Source organism: Spermophilus citellus, assembly GCF_964194105.1.
Source record: "Spermophilus citellus genome assembly, chromosome: 13".
NCBI lineage: Eukaryota > Metazoa > Chordata > Mammalia > Rodentia > Sciuridae > Spermophilus > Spermophilus citellus.
In genome coordinates this window covers 4,212,095-4,227,671 of record NC_138193.1, presented here as the reverse complement: position 1 = coordinate 4,227,671, position 15,577 = coordinate 4,212,095, and positions in this window count along the sequence as shown.

Below are 15,577 nucleotides of genomic sequence, written 5' to 3'. Positions count from 1 at the left end.
AGTCCTTCCTCTAAGCAACATGGGGTACTCTGGCAAGGAAATTTCGATGCGTCATTCCTACTTGGCAATGGCCCTCAGCAATATAGTACTTCATGATACAAATATACCACACTTAATTTATCTTTTCTACAACTGTTGAAATACTGTAGTCAGTCATCTCCAGTTTGGGGTTACTTTGAGTGATGTTGCTAAGGACATTCTTGTAAATGTCTGTAGGTACCCAAGTACCTGAATTTCTGTTAGGAAATTCCACCCAGAAGTAGAACATGAGAGAGAACACTACTAGTTTCTCAGCTTTATTATTGACATCTAGACTCCTCCACCAGTGTGTGAGAGTCTATTGAGTGGTCTATCTTTTAATTTTTGATTTGTACTCTTTTGAGTACAAGTCAGTTGATTATATGAGTTTCAAATATCATCTATAATATACTTTGACTTGCATCTTGATCAGCATCTCTGGTAAACAGAGGTTCTTAATTTTTTTTTTTCCACCAGGGATTGAACTCAGGGGCACTTAACCACTGAGCCACATTCCCAGCCATTTTTTTTGTATTTTATTTAGAGACAGGGTCTCACTGAGTTGCTTAGGGACTTGCTAAGTTGCTGAGGCTGGCTTTGAACTTGAAATCCTCCTGCCTCAGCCTCCTGAGCCATTGGGATTACAGGTGTGCACTACTGTGCCTGGCTGAGGTTCTTAATTTTAATGTAGTCCTGCTTATCAATCTTCTTTCTGGATTAGTGTTTTTTATTATATTGTGTATAGAATGTTTCTCTTCCCTTAGGTCATGAAATTATTTTCCTATTTCCTCTACAAGCTTTATTATTATTAAATACTTTTTTGATTATTATTTGCCTTTCACATTTAAATCTATGATTTATCTGAGATTTTTTTAAATATAGAGTGAAGGTAGGGACCAAGTATCATTTTATTCCACATGGATATCTGAATTAATTAAGTTTCTCCAAAGAATAGAACCAATAGGAGATATATATATATATGTATCTCCTATTGTTTCTATATGCTTAAGTGTGCATATGTGTGTGTGTATATATATTTCTAGAGAGAGAAGCTATATATATATATATAGATAGATAGATAGATAGATAGATAGAGAGAGAGATTACACATATACATATATATATGTATGTAGACATATATATGTATACACACACATATGCATTTATTACATTGGCTCACATAATCAGAGGCTGGATAATCCCAGCCATCTTTAGGCTGAAGAGCTGGTTCCAATGATACAACCCCAGTCTAAGACTGAGGGTCTGGAAGGCCCCTGAAGGGTCACTGTATGAGTCTAAATTCAGAGACTGAAGTATCTGGAGCCTGACATCTACAGCCAATAGCAGCAACAAAAACCCTCCCACTGGAGAAGAATCTGGGGTGCACAAGTGGGGGCTTCCCCTTCTGCTTAGTGTTCCATCTGGGGTCCCCAGCCAGATTGGGTGGTGCTGCCCACATTCAGGGCAGGTCTTCCCCACTCAGTTTGTTGACCCACGTGGCAATCCTAACAGAAGGCACCCTCACGGATACACCCAGAAGAGTGCTTTATCCACCCAGGAGAGTTGTTTAGGCATCTCTCAGTCCAGTCAAGTTGACAGCCAAGATTAACCATCACAATAACTGATTTCCCCAGCACAGCTTATTCAGGTGATTCAGCCACTTTCTGCAAGGCCAAGCTGGTCGTCTGTATGTGTGCTAAGTCTAGTCTTTTGAATTTTCTGTTCTATTCCTATCTATTTATTCTGATGTTATACTACTGCAATTATTGCACTTTTACAATAAATCTTGATATTTGATAGAGAAATCTTATTTTTGTTTTTCTTTTTCAAAGGTGTCTTAACCTTTTATTAGCTTTTTTATTTTCATACAAATATTTAAAATAAATGCATCAGCTTTTTATTTAAGCAAGAAATGCCTGATTGATTATAATTGTCTAGATGTCAGTTGGACAAAAGTAACCTCTTTACAATTGAGGCTATAATATCATGAATACGACTATTTATCCCTTTTTTGGTCTTCTTCAATTTTTCCCAATAATATCTTATGACTTTTGTGTATCTTTTCTTAAATTTATTGCTAAGTGTTAAATTTTCTTTTTTAGAGGGGGGGGAGAGAGAGAAAGAGAGAGAGAGAGAGAGAATTTTTTTAATATTTATTTTTTTTTTAGTTTCCGGCGGACACATCTTTGTTTGTATGTGGTGCTGAGGATCGAACCCGGGCTGCATGTATGCCAGGCGAGCGCGCTACGGCTTGAGCCATATCCCCAGCCCAGTGTTAAATATTTTTGATGTTATAAATACTATTTAAAAATTTTTAAATTTTTCTGTTTATTGCTGATATAAACAGAATTAATTTATGTATGTTGATTTTGTATCTAGTAATCCTGGTAATTATATTTATTAATACTAATAATGAATAGACTTTTTTTTTTTTGTGGGGTTGGGGATTGAGCCCAGGGTTGTGCATATGAGGCCAGCACTCTACCAACTGAGCTAAATCCCCAGCCCAACCAACCATTCGGATTTTTAACTGTATACCATCCTTATAATCTGTGATTAATGAAAATTTCATTTCTTCATTTCTAATGAATATACTGGCTTCTATTTTCTTGCTTTACCACAGTGATGAGGACATCGAGTACAATATTAAATAGAAGTGGAAAGGACTCTCCTTACCTTTCAGGATCTCGAAAGGAAAACATCCCTGTTTGACCATTAACCATGATGTTCACTATAGATATTTTGTAGATACCTGTATCAGACTTGACCCCGTCAAACCCAATCAGAAGACACACAGTAGTTTAAATGCAGTTTAAATGTTTTATATAAAGCATTATTGAACCATGGTAGGAAGATGACTATAAAGGTGTAAAGAGAATGTTAAAGGTTTCCCTGGGAAATACAAACTGGAAAGGGGGCTCCCTCCCTTGGAGATGATGTCATTGCTGCACCCCACTGGATGTCAATGGCAGTGTTGCTCAAGCTGGGATCAGTGACTGGAAGAGGAAACAGGACTCCGTGATCCCAGGCCAGCAGGTGAGTGTATAGAAGGTGCTAGGCTGCCACTGAGGTTGGGAGGCCAGGGAAGGGCTTTGCAAGGTTCCTCGGGAGGTAGTTGTGGAACTAAGATGAGGCCACACCATTGCTGAAGATTTCTTGCTCTGGACCCAGAACTGAAACAGAGCACCCCTACCCCAAATGTCCCCACATGCTTACACTTCAGACAGCCTTTGCCGCTTTAAAGCAATACACCGCACAGTGGAGCTGGGAAGAGAAGGCCACCTTCTCTTGCAGGTACCAAAGAGTGAATCTGGAACTGAGAGGGAATAAATTGATAACTGGCACAATATCCTTCATCAGATTAAAGAAGTAAAGAAGTTCTCTTCTGTTCCTAAGTTGCTAAAAAATATTTTTCATAAGTGATTTTGAGTTTTATCAAATGATATTTCTACATCTATTGAGAAGACCATTAAGTTTTTTTCTGTCTTTAAATGGGGTCAGGCATGTTAGAAAATTTTTCATTAAGGTAAAGTATATATAAAATAAAATTTGTCAGGCTGGGGATGTGGCTCAAGCGGTAGCTCGCTCGCCTGGCATGCATGTGGCCCGGGTTCGATCCTCAGCACCACATACAAACAAAGATGTTGTGTCCGCCGAGAACTAAAAAATAAATAAATATTAAAAAAAATAAAATTTGTCATGTTTGGGTGCATGTTTGTGAACTTCAAGTGTATTACATTGAGCAGCATCAATTACACACATACTGTCACTATTATCTAGTTCCTCAGTGTTTTCAATTTTCCAGAACAGAAACATTCTGCTCTCTAGGCAATAACTCCTCATTGCTGCTTCTGCTAAGCATGATTGATAATCATGATTGATAATCTACATCCTATTCGTAAATTTCCCTATTCCTAATCCTAGAATCAAATATTGTATGACATGTGAAATATCTAATGGAATCTATTTGTCATAATCAGAGTCATATAATATTTACCCTTTTGTGTCTGTCTTATGCCACTTACATAATATTTTCAAAGTTCATCTATGCTGTAGCATAATTTGAAACTTTATTTTTTGTGTGTGTGACCAAATAATATCTCCTTGTATATCCATGTTTTGTTTATCCATTGAGGTAGTATACTTTACACTTATCCACTGGGGAGGTTAATTTTATTTTATTTTATTATTTTTTATTTTATTTTTTTATTGGTTGTTCAAAACATTACAAAACTCTTGACATATCATATTTCATACATTTGATTCAAGTGGGTTATGAACTCCCATTTTTACCCCGTATACAGATCACAGAATCACATCAGTGACACATCCATGTTTTTACATATTGCCATACTCATGACTGTTGTATTCTGCTGCCTTTCCTATCCCCTACTATCCCCCCTCCCCTCCCCTCCCATCTTCTCTCTCTACCCCATCTACTGTCATTCATTTCTCTCCCTTGATTTTTTTTTCCCTTTTGGGGAGGTATATTTTATATGTCAACTTGGGATGCCCAGATATCTGGTTAAACATTATTTCCATGTGGGTTGGCAAGAGTATTTAAATCAGCATTTAAATCAATAGGCTGAGAAAAGCAAGTTGTTTTCCCACATGTGGTTGGGCATCATCCAATCTGTGGAGCATCACAATGGAACAAAAAGGCAGAGGAAGATTGGGGTCACTCTCCTTTAGCCTGGAGCTGAGATATAGATCCCCCTGGACTTTGGCACTCTTGGTTTTCAGGCTTTAGACACATGCTGAGTTCTCTATCATCCTCCTTCCAGCTCACAGGCCTCCAGCTACATCAGTGGCTCTCCCAGGACTTCCTCTTGCAGACGGCTCAGCTTCATAACTGCAGGAACCGACGCCTTATCACCTTGGTGTCTGCATATCTCCCCCCCACCCCCCCCACACTATTCGTTGTTTCTCTCAGAACACTTACTGTGGTTCATCTGTTGATGACACGTAGGGTCATCTTTTGGCTATTATGGCTAACCCCTCCCTCGATGAATGTTCCTGGACAAGTGTCCAAGTGAGTCCCTGCTTTCATTCCTTCAGATATACACCTGGGAGTGGAATTGCTTATGGCATGTGCTAATTCTCTGCTTAACCTTTTGAGGAGCCACTGACATCTCTTCCAGAGCAGCTGAACACACCGTACCTTCAGTGACCAAAAGATAGGCTTGGTTATATCATCATTTTTTTAAAGATATTTTTTTAAACTGTTGATGGACCTTTATTTTATTGACTTATTTTTATATGCAGTGCTGAGAATCGAACCCAGTGCCTCACACAGGTGAGGCAAGGGCTCTACCACTGAGCCACAACCCCAGCCCTTGGTTATGTTATTAAAAGACAAAATGAATTGGACTTGGAAGAGTTAAAAAGCAGTTATCCCTCAAATCCCATAATGCAGCCGGAAGGAAGCACTGCTCAGATGCCTCTGCAGGAATTGGCAGGCACCTCAAGGGGAAAGGAATGGGAATGTCAGGCTTATCTCTCTAGATGATTGCCTTCGGAAACGGACCCAGGCAGTTCTTCCGTCTCTTACCACCATCACATAGCTGCTGCTTGTGTTTTGTTTAGCTTTTCTAGTCACACTCCCTGGGAGGTTTGGGCCGCGTTATCTGTTATCTGTCGAGGAAGTCTGGTGGGGTTTTCAACCCACCTGTTTGTGGCGGCCTCTCCATTTCCATGTGGGGGAGCCACGGTGGTCCCTGGGGCATTCATCAAGATCCCCACCAACCTCAGCTCTTCAGCCTGAACTCATGATTCTCCTTCACCGCACACCTTCTCCCTGCCTCAGTCACATTGGGGTTATTTATTTATTGTTATTATTAAGTTGCTTTGGGATCTTCCTTCAAAAGGCCGAGGCTCCACTCTGGTTACCTGACTTCACATTCTACCTCCGGTGGCCTCCAATCCCTTCTCACCTTGAGTCACCTGCTCGGCCAGTCTGTCTTCCATCTCTCCTGATCCGGGGATCTTTCCAGTCTGCTCACAAGCATCCCCGGCCATCCCTCGTCCCAAATAAGCCTTACTCTGAATCTCCTACCGTCTGATCTCCTCTTTCCTCCTTCTTTTCATTGCTATCCTTTCCTGAAAAGAAAATCGGTGATTTCCGTTCCCAGGTCCGCCCCACTCTACTGACCTGCCTTTGTAAACCGTCACCAAGGACATCAGAGGTAGGAGGTTGAATTTTCTGAGTCATTTCTTTTATGGTGATTTCTTTGGAGTGCAGGAAACGACAGCCGCAAGTCTCTTTTTTTCCCTGAGTCTAAGTTGTTCTTCTGTTTGCCTAACCCCTTTGCCTCTCTGTCTGTTATGTCTCTGCCACGCTAGCTGGCTGCTTTTTCTCACATTCCATATAGGAAAAATATAATTTCAGGGTTTCCACGGAGTCTTTGGGTTGATGGATGGTTTTGTGGCGGGAACACTGAGCATCTCACAGGTGGGCCCTCGGCATGTCCTAGAGCAGAGAAAGTGAAAAAGGGAACAAATTGATCTGCTGAAAAATGCAAGATGCTCTTTCAGTGATGGGCTGGGAAAGTTCTTGTAGGTTCTGTGGTCTTTAGGAGAAGGTTGGACTTCCTTAATGAATATTAATAATCCTGAGGATTATTAATTGTCCTTGAAAGCGGGGTGTGAAGTTCTGTTTTCTTCTTATCTCTGTGACAGTTGCCAGGGCTCTCCTCACCTCCCACAGGCCAGTCCTGAACAGATACTGAACGTGGGGTGGGAAAGCCCTCTTCAGACTACTCTCCTGAAGCCACCTGCACTGTCATTCCAGATTGACTAACTCCCATCTGGGATACGTCCTAGTAGTCACCGTGTCCTTGGGTTGTACACCAGTATGAAGTGAGGGTAGCCCACGGTTAGAGGACCCACTGAATTCAGAACAGAGGTGAGATGTGAAGGTTTGCCCAGGGGAAAAAAAAAATGCAAGTGCACCCTGAGAAAGGGCTGATGTTCTTCCTCTTCTTCAGGAGTCTGGGATGTAATCATTATATTTAGCAATATAGACATCAGCTTTCTTCTTTCCTACACTGTAATTTCTTCCCCTTATCCACGAAGCCTTAATACAGCTTTTAACAGGATCCCAGCCTTTTTGAATAGTTGTGGATGAATTGGGGGCAGCCCAGTGAGAAGATATGCCCATACTGCAGCACCCTCTCCCCCATCCCAGGTGTGTCCTGGGGGGGAGCCATAAGAGACCCAGAGATGCAGGTAATAACAGGCAGTGCCAGCCACCCAGGTGGTGCTAAGAGAGGCTGGAGGAGAACACGAAAATTGAGTGAGAACCATACTCAGCTATTAGAGTCATCATCGTAGTCTATTTTCTGTTGCTATAACAAAATACCTGAATCTGGATGATTTATGAAGAAGAGTTGTAATTAGTTCACAATTCTGGAGGGCAAAGGTCATGTTGCCAGCCTTTTCTTAGCTTCTGGCGAGGGCCTCAGGGTAGGTGGCATTCTATGGCAGAAGCTTGTACAAGAAAGGCAAGCAGGTGTGCGTGAAAGAGGAAGAATAAGGTACTCATTTTATAACAACTCATTCTCACTGTAAATAATACAGTCCTTTGAGACCCAGCTCACTCCCAAGAAACCTAGCCCACTTTCTGGAGAAAGTTGTTATTCCATTCATGAGGATGGAGCCCCAATAACCTAATTATCTCTTAAAGGTACAACCACCTCCACACTGTTTCTTTGGGAATCACATTTCAATCCAAGTTCCAATGTAAATGGGGACAAACACAGCGGACAAAATTCCCAAATTCTGTCTTGAACTCTCTTTTCTGTTCTCCTCTCTACCACGTCATCTTCTTCCATGGGCTTCTGTATACACATGGAACTATCTTCTCCCTCACTCTCTTATCCATTCCAAATTTTCATCTCATGACTATAACTTTTCTCATGAACTCTCTTTTCTACCCAGGGACTGTACGGACACACCATTCATACTGCGAGCTCCCCACGATCAAGGTGAACGTCGGGTCTTTGCTTTCCGTCCACAGCCCTCCTCTCCTGACCAGCATCTCCCCCTCTTTCTTATTTTCCTTCTCATTGTAGGCAGAGCCATTTCTAGTCACTCAGGCTTGGAATGAGATCTTCTCTTTAGCTCCCTTGGCCCACTCCATGCCCTCCTGTCAATTCCTCGCTGACTCTGGCTTTTGACTCAAGTTCCCCGTGACTGCCACCTTCTGAACGTGGCTGGCCCCTCACTTTATGCGCTGATTCCTGTGACACCCTCCTTGGTTTGGGCCTCTTTCCCAGGAATCTGTGTATCATCACTTGGTTTCATAGCTCCATGATCATTTGTTCAAGTCACTCCTCGGTTAAAAGCTTTTAATGATTCTGTCACCTGCCTAAAAATGGCTTCAGGGCCCAGCTGGCACTACACCTGTCCACAGCCTGGACCTCCTACCTTCCCAGCTTCATGTCCCACTTCTCCCTGGAAGGGCCTTGCCTTGAGCAAAGCCGATCATGCTGGCTGCCCTTCTTCCTCCCTGTCCCTCCTCACCTTGTTCTTCTTCTTTTTTTTTTAAAGAGAGAGAGAATTTTAATATTTATTTATTTATTATTTTTTAGACACAACATCTCTGTTGGTATGTGGTGCTGAGGATCGAACCCAGGCCGCACGCATGCCAGGCGAGTGCACTACCGCTTGAGCCACATCCCCAGCCCCTCACCGTGTTCTTCTTGTCTGGTTCATTCTTTGCCTCCTTTGACCTTAGACACATCTCTCAGCCTCCACCTCCAACGCTGGCGGAAATCGAGGCCACTCCTTCTCTCTCTCAACCTCCAACTTCTGGTTTACTGATGGTTGGTTGTGGTGTGCTTGTCTTCTTTTTTCCAACTAAAATGAAAGTCTGGGAAGAGTGCAGATGGGCTTTGTCTCTCGTGTATCCTCCACAGGACCCAAGGGAAGACTACACATGTGATTAGCGTGAGCTGGAAGAAACAGTTGCATGAAGAACGAATCAAAATGGAAGTGCTGATAAGGGAGCAATTGTAGAAGTTGGGAGGAGGTAGTCTCCTATTTTCAATGGGAACAAAAAGGAATTTCAGAGTTGTTCAAAGCAATATGTATAAATTAATTTTGACTTCTGTATTCTTGGATTTGAACGCACAGGTCCATGGAAAATGTCCAAATGGCTTTTCCCTGAACAAATTTTTTTTTTCTTGCTGATTATGTAAGAAGGTCAGATGTGAACACAAAATGAATCTAGCTTTCCAGTCAGAGATAGGTCTTCTGCAAATACTATTAGATTTTGTTATTTTTCAAGCTATTTGTGCATCTGGCTTAATCTACAAAGAATCATTAGCAAACATGATTTTTAATATGATTGGATTTTTTTCCACAGTGATGTAAATTGAGTTCTCTAAAAATGAAAGTAGATGAAAATGACATCATCCAAAGCAGAGACGAGTCTTTGCCTTTTAATTTTACAGCACCAATACAGTTATTCCGCTCTGCTCAAATGGAGTTGTAAGCAACATAGAGCAGGCACAAAATAGCATGTTAGAATCTCTTAAAATAATTGAGTTTTGTTTGTTTTGGTTGATGAAAGTACATTTTAGTTCCAGAAAGCAATGGTTTTTTACTTAACACTAACCTTGAGAATGTTTTGATGTCAGTAAGTATATGGCTAGATGTTTTTGCAATTTTGCCAAATTGCTTGGAATCTAGAGGAAAAAGAAAATCCATGAAACAAAATTTTAATTGATGAATTAATATTAAATGCTGCATTATCTTTGCCTTTTCGTTTTAATGAAAAGAGAGTAAGCACTGAAATATTCGGATTCAAAGCTTGCATGGCACAGATTCCAAGTTGGCCAGGTATCTGTCCCATGTCTGTCATGCACACATATACAGAATGCTCTTACGTAAACACACACACACACACACACACACACACACACACACACACACACTTCTAATCACCTTATACTTTTGGAGGACAATCTTGGACTTTGCCAAGAAAAATGAGACAATTTGTGAGATGATCTGATTTTTCTGAGACTGAAGAAAAGCATGATCCTGGAAATCTCCTAATGAGCCGACAATCTGCCCAGACTGGAAGATTGAACCAATAGCATTGCTTACCTCTCAGGACCTGTAGCCTTTCTGTTTTGGTGACAATGGACGAGGTAAGAGAAGAGGAGGGATGTAGCTCTTTCAGGGAAGATCATCCATTCAATGAGGCAAATACTGGGCATCAGTGGTGGGCCTGCCTCACAGATGGTCAAGGGCCCAGCTGCTCCACTCTGCAACCTGCCATGGTTCACGCCAAGGCCATGTCCCCCTAGACTGCTCTCAGTGGGGCACTAAGGCAGGCCTGTTCCTGGAGCGGGGCTCCTCTGACGTGGCTGAGCCTTCTTTTTGCAGCCTGGTTGCCTGGGACTTCCCCAACCTTCCCTCTTGCTCCTCTTCACCCAGGCCCTATCAAGGTCTGATGCTCTCCATACCTTTCTTAGCTTCCTGCCTACTTTCTCTCCCACAGGCAATTCCCCTAACGAAGGCCTCATGTATTTAATCCCATCTACTTCTCTAATGACCGGGATTGACACAGCATCTAATGTGAGCGAAGTATTCTTCTGTGATACATTTGATGAACAAACACTGTCAATCATTTGGAATGGAAGAACAGCCCACTCTCATTTCCTCTTTCCTTCCTCTTGGAGAACTGAAGGATGGGTTCACAGGGGTGGGGTGAGTGGATACAATGTGATACTTAGCATGAGCTCAGTGAATATTTTTTGAGGTATATATTCAGTTTGTCAATGACTCTGTCAATTAAGACATCTTAAGAATCTTGATATCAGTAAAAGCATCTTTTTAAAAAAATTTCTTACATATATGACAATAGTGGAATGCATTACAATCATAATTATCCATTCACAGCACAGTAAAAGCATCTTTAAGCAATGATTTATTTGGGTGGTGGATGCAAACTAACTCGTCAAGAGTAACCACCACATACCCAAAACAGCACACTGGGGATTCAGAACAAGATGTGCACATTTTGACCTCTACCTACTCTCAAGGAACATTTAATCTAATTAGGAGGACAAGATTTATGATCACAAAACTATATGTAAGAATGAAAGAACTGAATGGGACCTAGTGAAACTATAGAAAGGAGACAGCTACCATGTTTCTATACTTTTAGTATAGAATGTTTCTATACTTTTAGTCCAAATTTCCATCTGGAAAAATATTCCATCTGGATTTGGTTTGCAAAGATTACTCCCCACCTAGAGACTTTTATAGCTCTTGGTGAGTGTGGCCCTTGTCTGTTATGATAAAGATGACCTCTTTCTGACTGGCTTTCTGCCACTGTAGAGAACTGACTTAGACAGTAAAAGACTGCATTAGTCTTTTCCCCTGTCTCTGCCAAGCATAAGCAAAACTCTTGCTTCATGTGGAAAGCAGGCTCCAGGAAGTTATCATTTAATATAAATTAGAAATAGGAAGGAATCTGGTCAAATTTCCTTGTTTTGGAGATGAAGAAATGGAAAAGTGATGAAGATAAGTTATTTGTCTAAAATTGCTGTCTTAGTCTGTTTTCTGCTGCTATCACAAAATACCACAGACTGGTAATTTATAAAGGAAAGAAGTTATTAGTTCACAGTTCTGCAGACTGGAAGTCCACCAGTCAGTGGCTATAACTATGAAGAGCCTGTGCTGTTACAATACGGTAGAAAAGTGGAAAGACAAGTGAGTACATGCAAAAAAATGAGGATACATGGGGCCAGACCTGCTTCCTGACAACTTGATTCCCTGATATGTATTCTGGTCCCATAGAACTGCACTAATAGGTCATAATTACCTAATCACCTCTTAAATGTCCCACTATCTCTCATCATGATTATACCAGGGAACAAGTTCAATATGCGTTTTGGAGGGGACAAACCATAGCAATTTAGAAATATTTGGTTAGAAACAGCAATTGATATCAGTTACTCCAAACAAATAAACAGAATTTATTATCAGGATTTAGGGGTATTCCATGGACTCCAAAGGGAAAGATTCTCTTGGCATCTCTCACCTACCATTTCTTGGTGTTTGATTGGTGTTTTGGGCTGTTTAGAGAGCATCTGTATTCACTTCCAATTCTAGTCATGTGAAAAAACTGGGTGACTCTCTTTGGTCCCTAATCCAAGTTTTTGGAGGAAATAATCTGATTGGTCCTAGTCTGAAACAGTTTTCCAGCTTAGTTGAATTAGCTGTTGCTGGAATCATGGGCTCATATAACATAAACTTAACTACATACCAGGATGAGGACACAGAAAGTGGCAGAACTATTGTGAATTATTCTGGCACCCCAAAAATATCTGCTTAAAATTATAATTTATCAGCCAGGCACCGTGGCGCATGCCTATAATCCCAGCAGCTTGGAGAATCTCGAGTTCAAAGCCAGCCTCAGCAAAAGTGAGGCACTAAGCAACTCAGTGAAACCCTGTCTCTAAATAAAATACAAAATAGGACTGGGGATGTGGCTCAGTGGTCAAGTGCCTCTGAGTTAATCCCTGGTTCCCCACCATTAAATTATAACTTTTCAGCACATTGGTTCTAGAGCTGTGCAAAAAAAGGATACATCCATACATGCACCACACACACACACACACACACACACACACATATACACATGTACATGTGTATGCATGCATGCCCACATACACATGGGTGCACATGTTTACATAAAGGGTGATTGTCAGGTGGTATGTACAAAGCAGGATAGATAATGGATCCCTCTGGGTCATGGTACAGATATTTTCCTCTTTTTTTAAAAAATATATTTTTTCTACTTATTGATGAACCTTTATTTTTATTTTTTTATATGCAGTGCTGAGAATCAAACCCAGTGCCTCACACATGCTAGGCGAGCACTTGACCACAGAGCCTCAGCCCCAGCCCCTGATGTTTTTTTTTTTTTTTTAATCTTGAAAATAGCAATTTTATCACTTTCAATATAAATAAATAGAATCCTAATTTACATTTCATACCTGATTCCATAATGTTTCAACAGGTTTAATAAGGTCCCAAAAGTCTAAAGGAAATTTTCTCTAGAGTATTGGAACACATTGTCCCTCCTCCAGTTTCCTGGCTTTAGGACTAATAAAGAAAATGAAGTAGTCTGAAGATCTAACATGAGCCTTTTTCACCATTTCTGGGGTGCTCCTTTTATGTAGAAGGCGAGGTTAAAAAGGAAGCTGGGGTGGGGGGAACAGCCACAGTGATCAGAACAGAGATAAATGAGCAGGGAGATTATCACCGAGATAAGACAGGAAAACAACAGAATCAAGGAAACCAAAAGTTGGTTCAGTGAAAAGAGCAACCCCATTGACAAACCTTAAAATAGATTAAGACAAAGGAAGAAAGAGAAGATGCAAATAACTGAAGTCAGAAATAAAAATAAGGCCATTACAGGGGGCTGGGGATGTGGCTCGCCTGGCATGCTTGCTGCCCAGGTTCGATCCTCAGCACCACAAACAAACAAAGATGTTTTGTCTGCCGAAAACTAAAAAAAAAAATAAATAAATAAATAAAAATTAAAAAATAAGGTCATCACAACTGATTATGAGAATATAACAGCTAGAACACCAACAAACTAGATAATCTAGACAAACACCCAGAAACATACAAATTATCAAAACTGATTCAAGAAGACAGAAAAATCAGCAAGTCTGTAATAGGGAGATTGAATCAGTAATCAAAATCTTCCCAATAAAGTAAACCCTGGACCAGATGGCTTCCCTGGTGAATCCTACCGCACATTAAAATGGAATTAACACTAATCCTACTCAAACTCTTTAAAACAGAACTGTTTCTAACCCATTGTACAAGGTGAGAATTGGTGTGCTGTCAGAGCCAGGCAAAGATACCACAAGAAAACTACAGACCAGTCAGTATTCCTTAAGAACACAGACACCAAAAAATCCTGGGAGGGGGAAATCATACCTATAGAGGAAGAAAGCAGATGAGGAATCACCAGCCAATCTCCCTGTGCTGCGCTTGGTCATGTGATTCTTTCCCAGCACACGTGCTCCAGCACCCTGCATGGCTCCCTCCCCAGAGCCTGCACCATGCTGTTTGGACATTCAGCCTCCAAAACTGTCACCTTTCTTTCAAAAAAGAGATGAAGGAAGGAAAGAGGGAGGCGGGGTGAGAGAAAGGGAAGAGTGATTTTTTTAAATGGGTATGCGTTATTTTTATAGGGCAATAAGGCAACTTTAAAATGAGGTAGAGCTAGTGGTTGCACATGGTGAGTATACTAAAGACCACTGAATGTATACTTTAAAACGATTAGTAGTATGTTATGTGTCTCTTATGTGAATAATACCAAGTTAAAGAACGTGTAGAATTGTGAGTCATCATGCCCATTTTTAGAATATATAAATGCACACATATAAGTGTATGGACAACATAGATTAATCCTCAGATAATCAAAGGTAGATGACTTCAGACTTGGTCATTTAAGGAGCCACCGCCGTGCTGAAGGACATAAGCTGCCAATGTAGTTCCCTAGAGTAAGAGGTGCTCTGAGCCATTTTCTTCTGTCCTGTCATGATCTAAGCCTCTTAGGATTCCATTAGCAGTTTTCCTTGTGCAAGGAAGAGGCTGGTGACTGAGACCGGTGGCTCTCTTCTGGCTGTGTTTACTCTCCTGCAGTTGGCAAAGAACCTTATATTGGATTTGCTGCAGCGCTTCTTTTTTGAAGCCTGGTGGTTTTGTTTCACAGATGCTCTGACACAAGCTAAGTCGCCGAAGAAAGGTCAGCACCTGCAAGAACAGAATTCTCTGGAAAGAAGGACAACTCACTGATGAGATCATCACCCTGGGCAGGGGCTCCAGTGTGGAGCTCAGTGGTAGCACACTAGCCTAGCATGCATGAGGCTCTGGGTTCAGTCCCAAAAAGTAAGCAAACAAATACAAACCCAGGCAGTTCTTCCAAACCCTCAAGGCATCTTATTTTTTAAAAAACATTTTTATTAATGTATTGTATTCATACATAATAGCGGGTTCATTTTGACATACATAGAATAAAATTTGCTCCACTTTAGTCCCCAGTACTTTACCTTTCCTTCCTCTTTTCCCTCCCCTTGTTCTCCTTCCTCTACTGGTCTTCCTTCTATTTATTTATATCTTTTTTTTTTTTTAAATTAGGGCTTTATAGATATACATAAAGGTAAAATTCACCGTGGTATAGTCATCTATGTACAAAGCATAATTTGACCAAACACATCCCTGTTTCTCCATTTTCTTGTCCCCCTTTCGCTCCCCCTCTCTACCCTTTCTCTACTCCACTTACCTCCTTTCTGTTTTCATGGAATCCCACTTTTCCCCGTTGTTTTGCTCTATCTTCCACGTATGAGACCAAGAAATGGCAAGAACCGGCGATGACTTCTCCAATTGGCATAAGCTATTCACATCCTAATTTAAAACCGACTCCTAGAACCCTGAAACTTAAAGCTTGCCACGTCCACCAGATTGCACTCAATAATGGTTCTCAAGATCTTGTCTCTGCGGGCTAAAGCAACTTCCGTGCTTG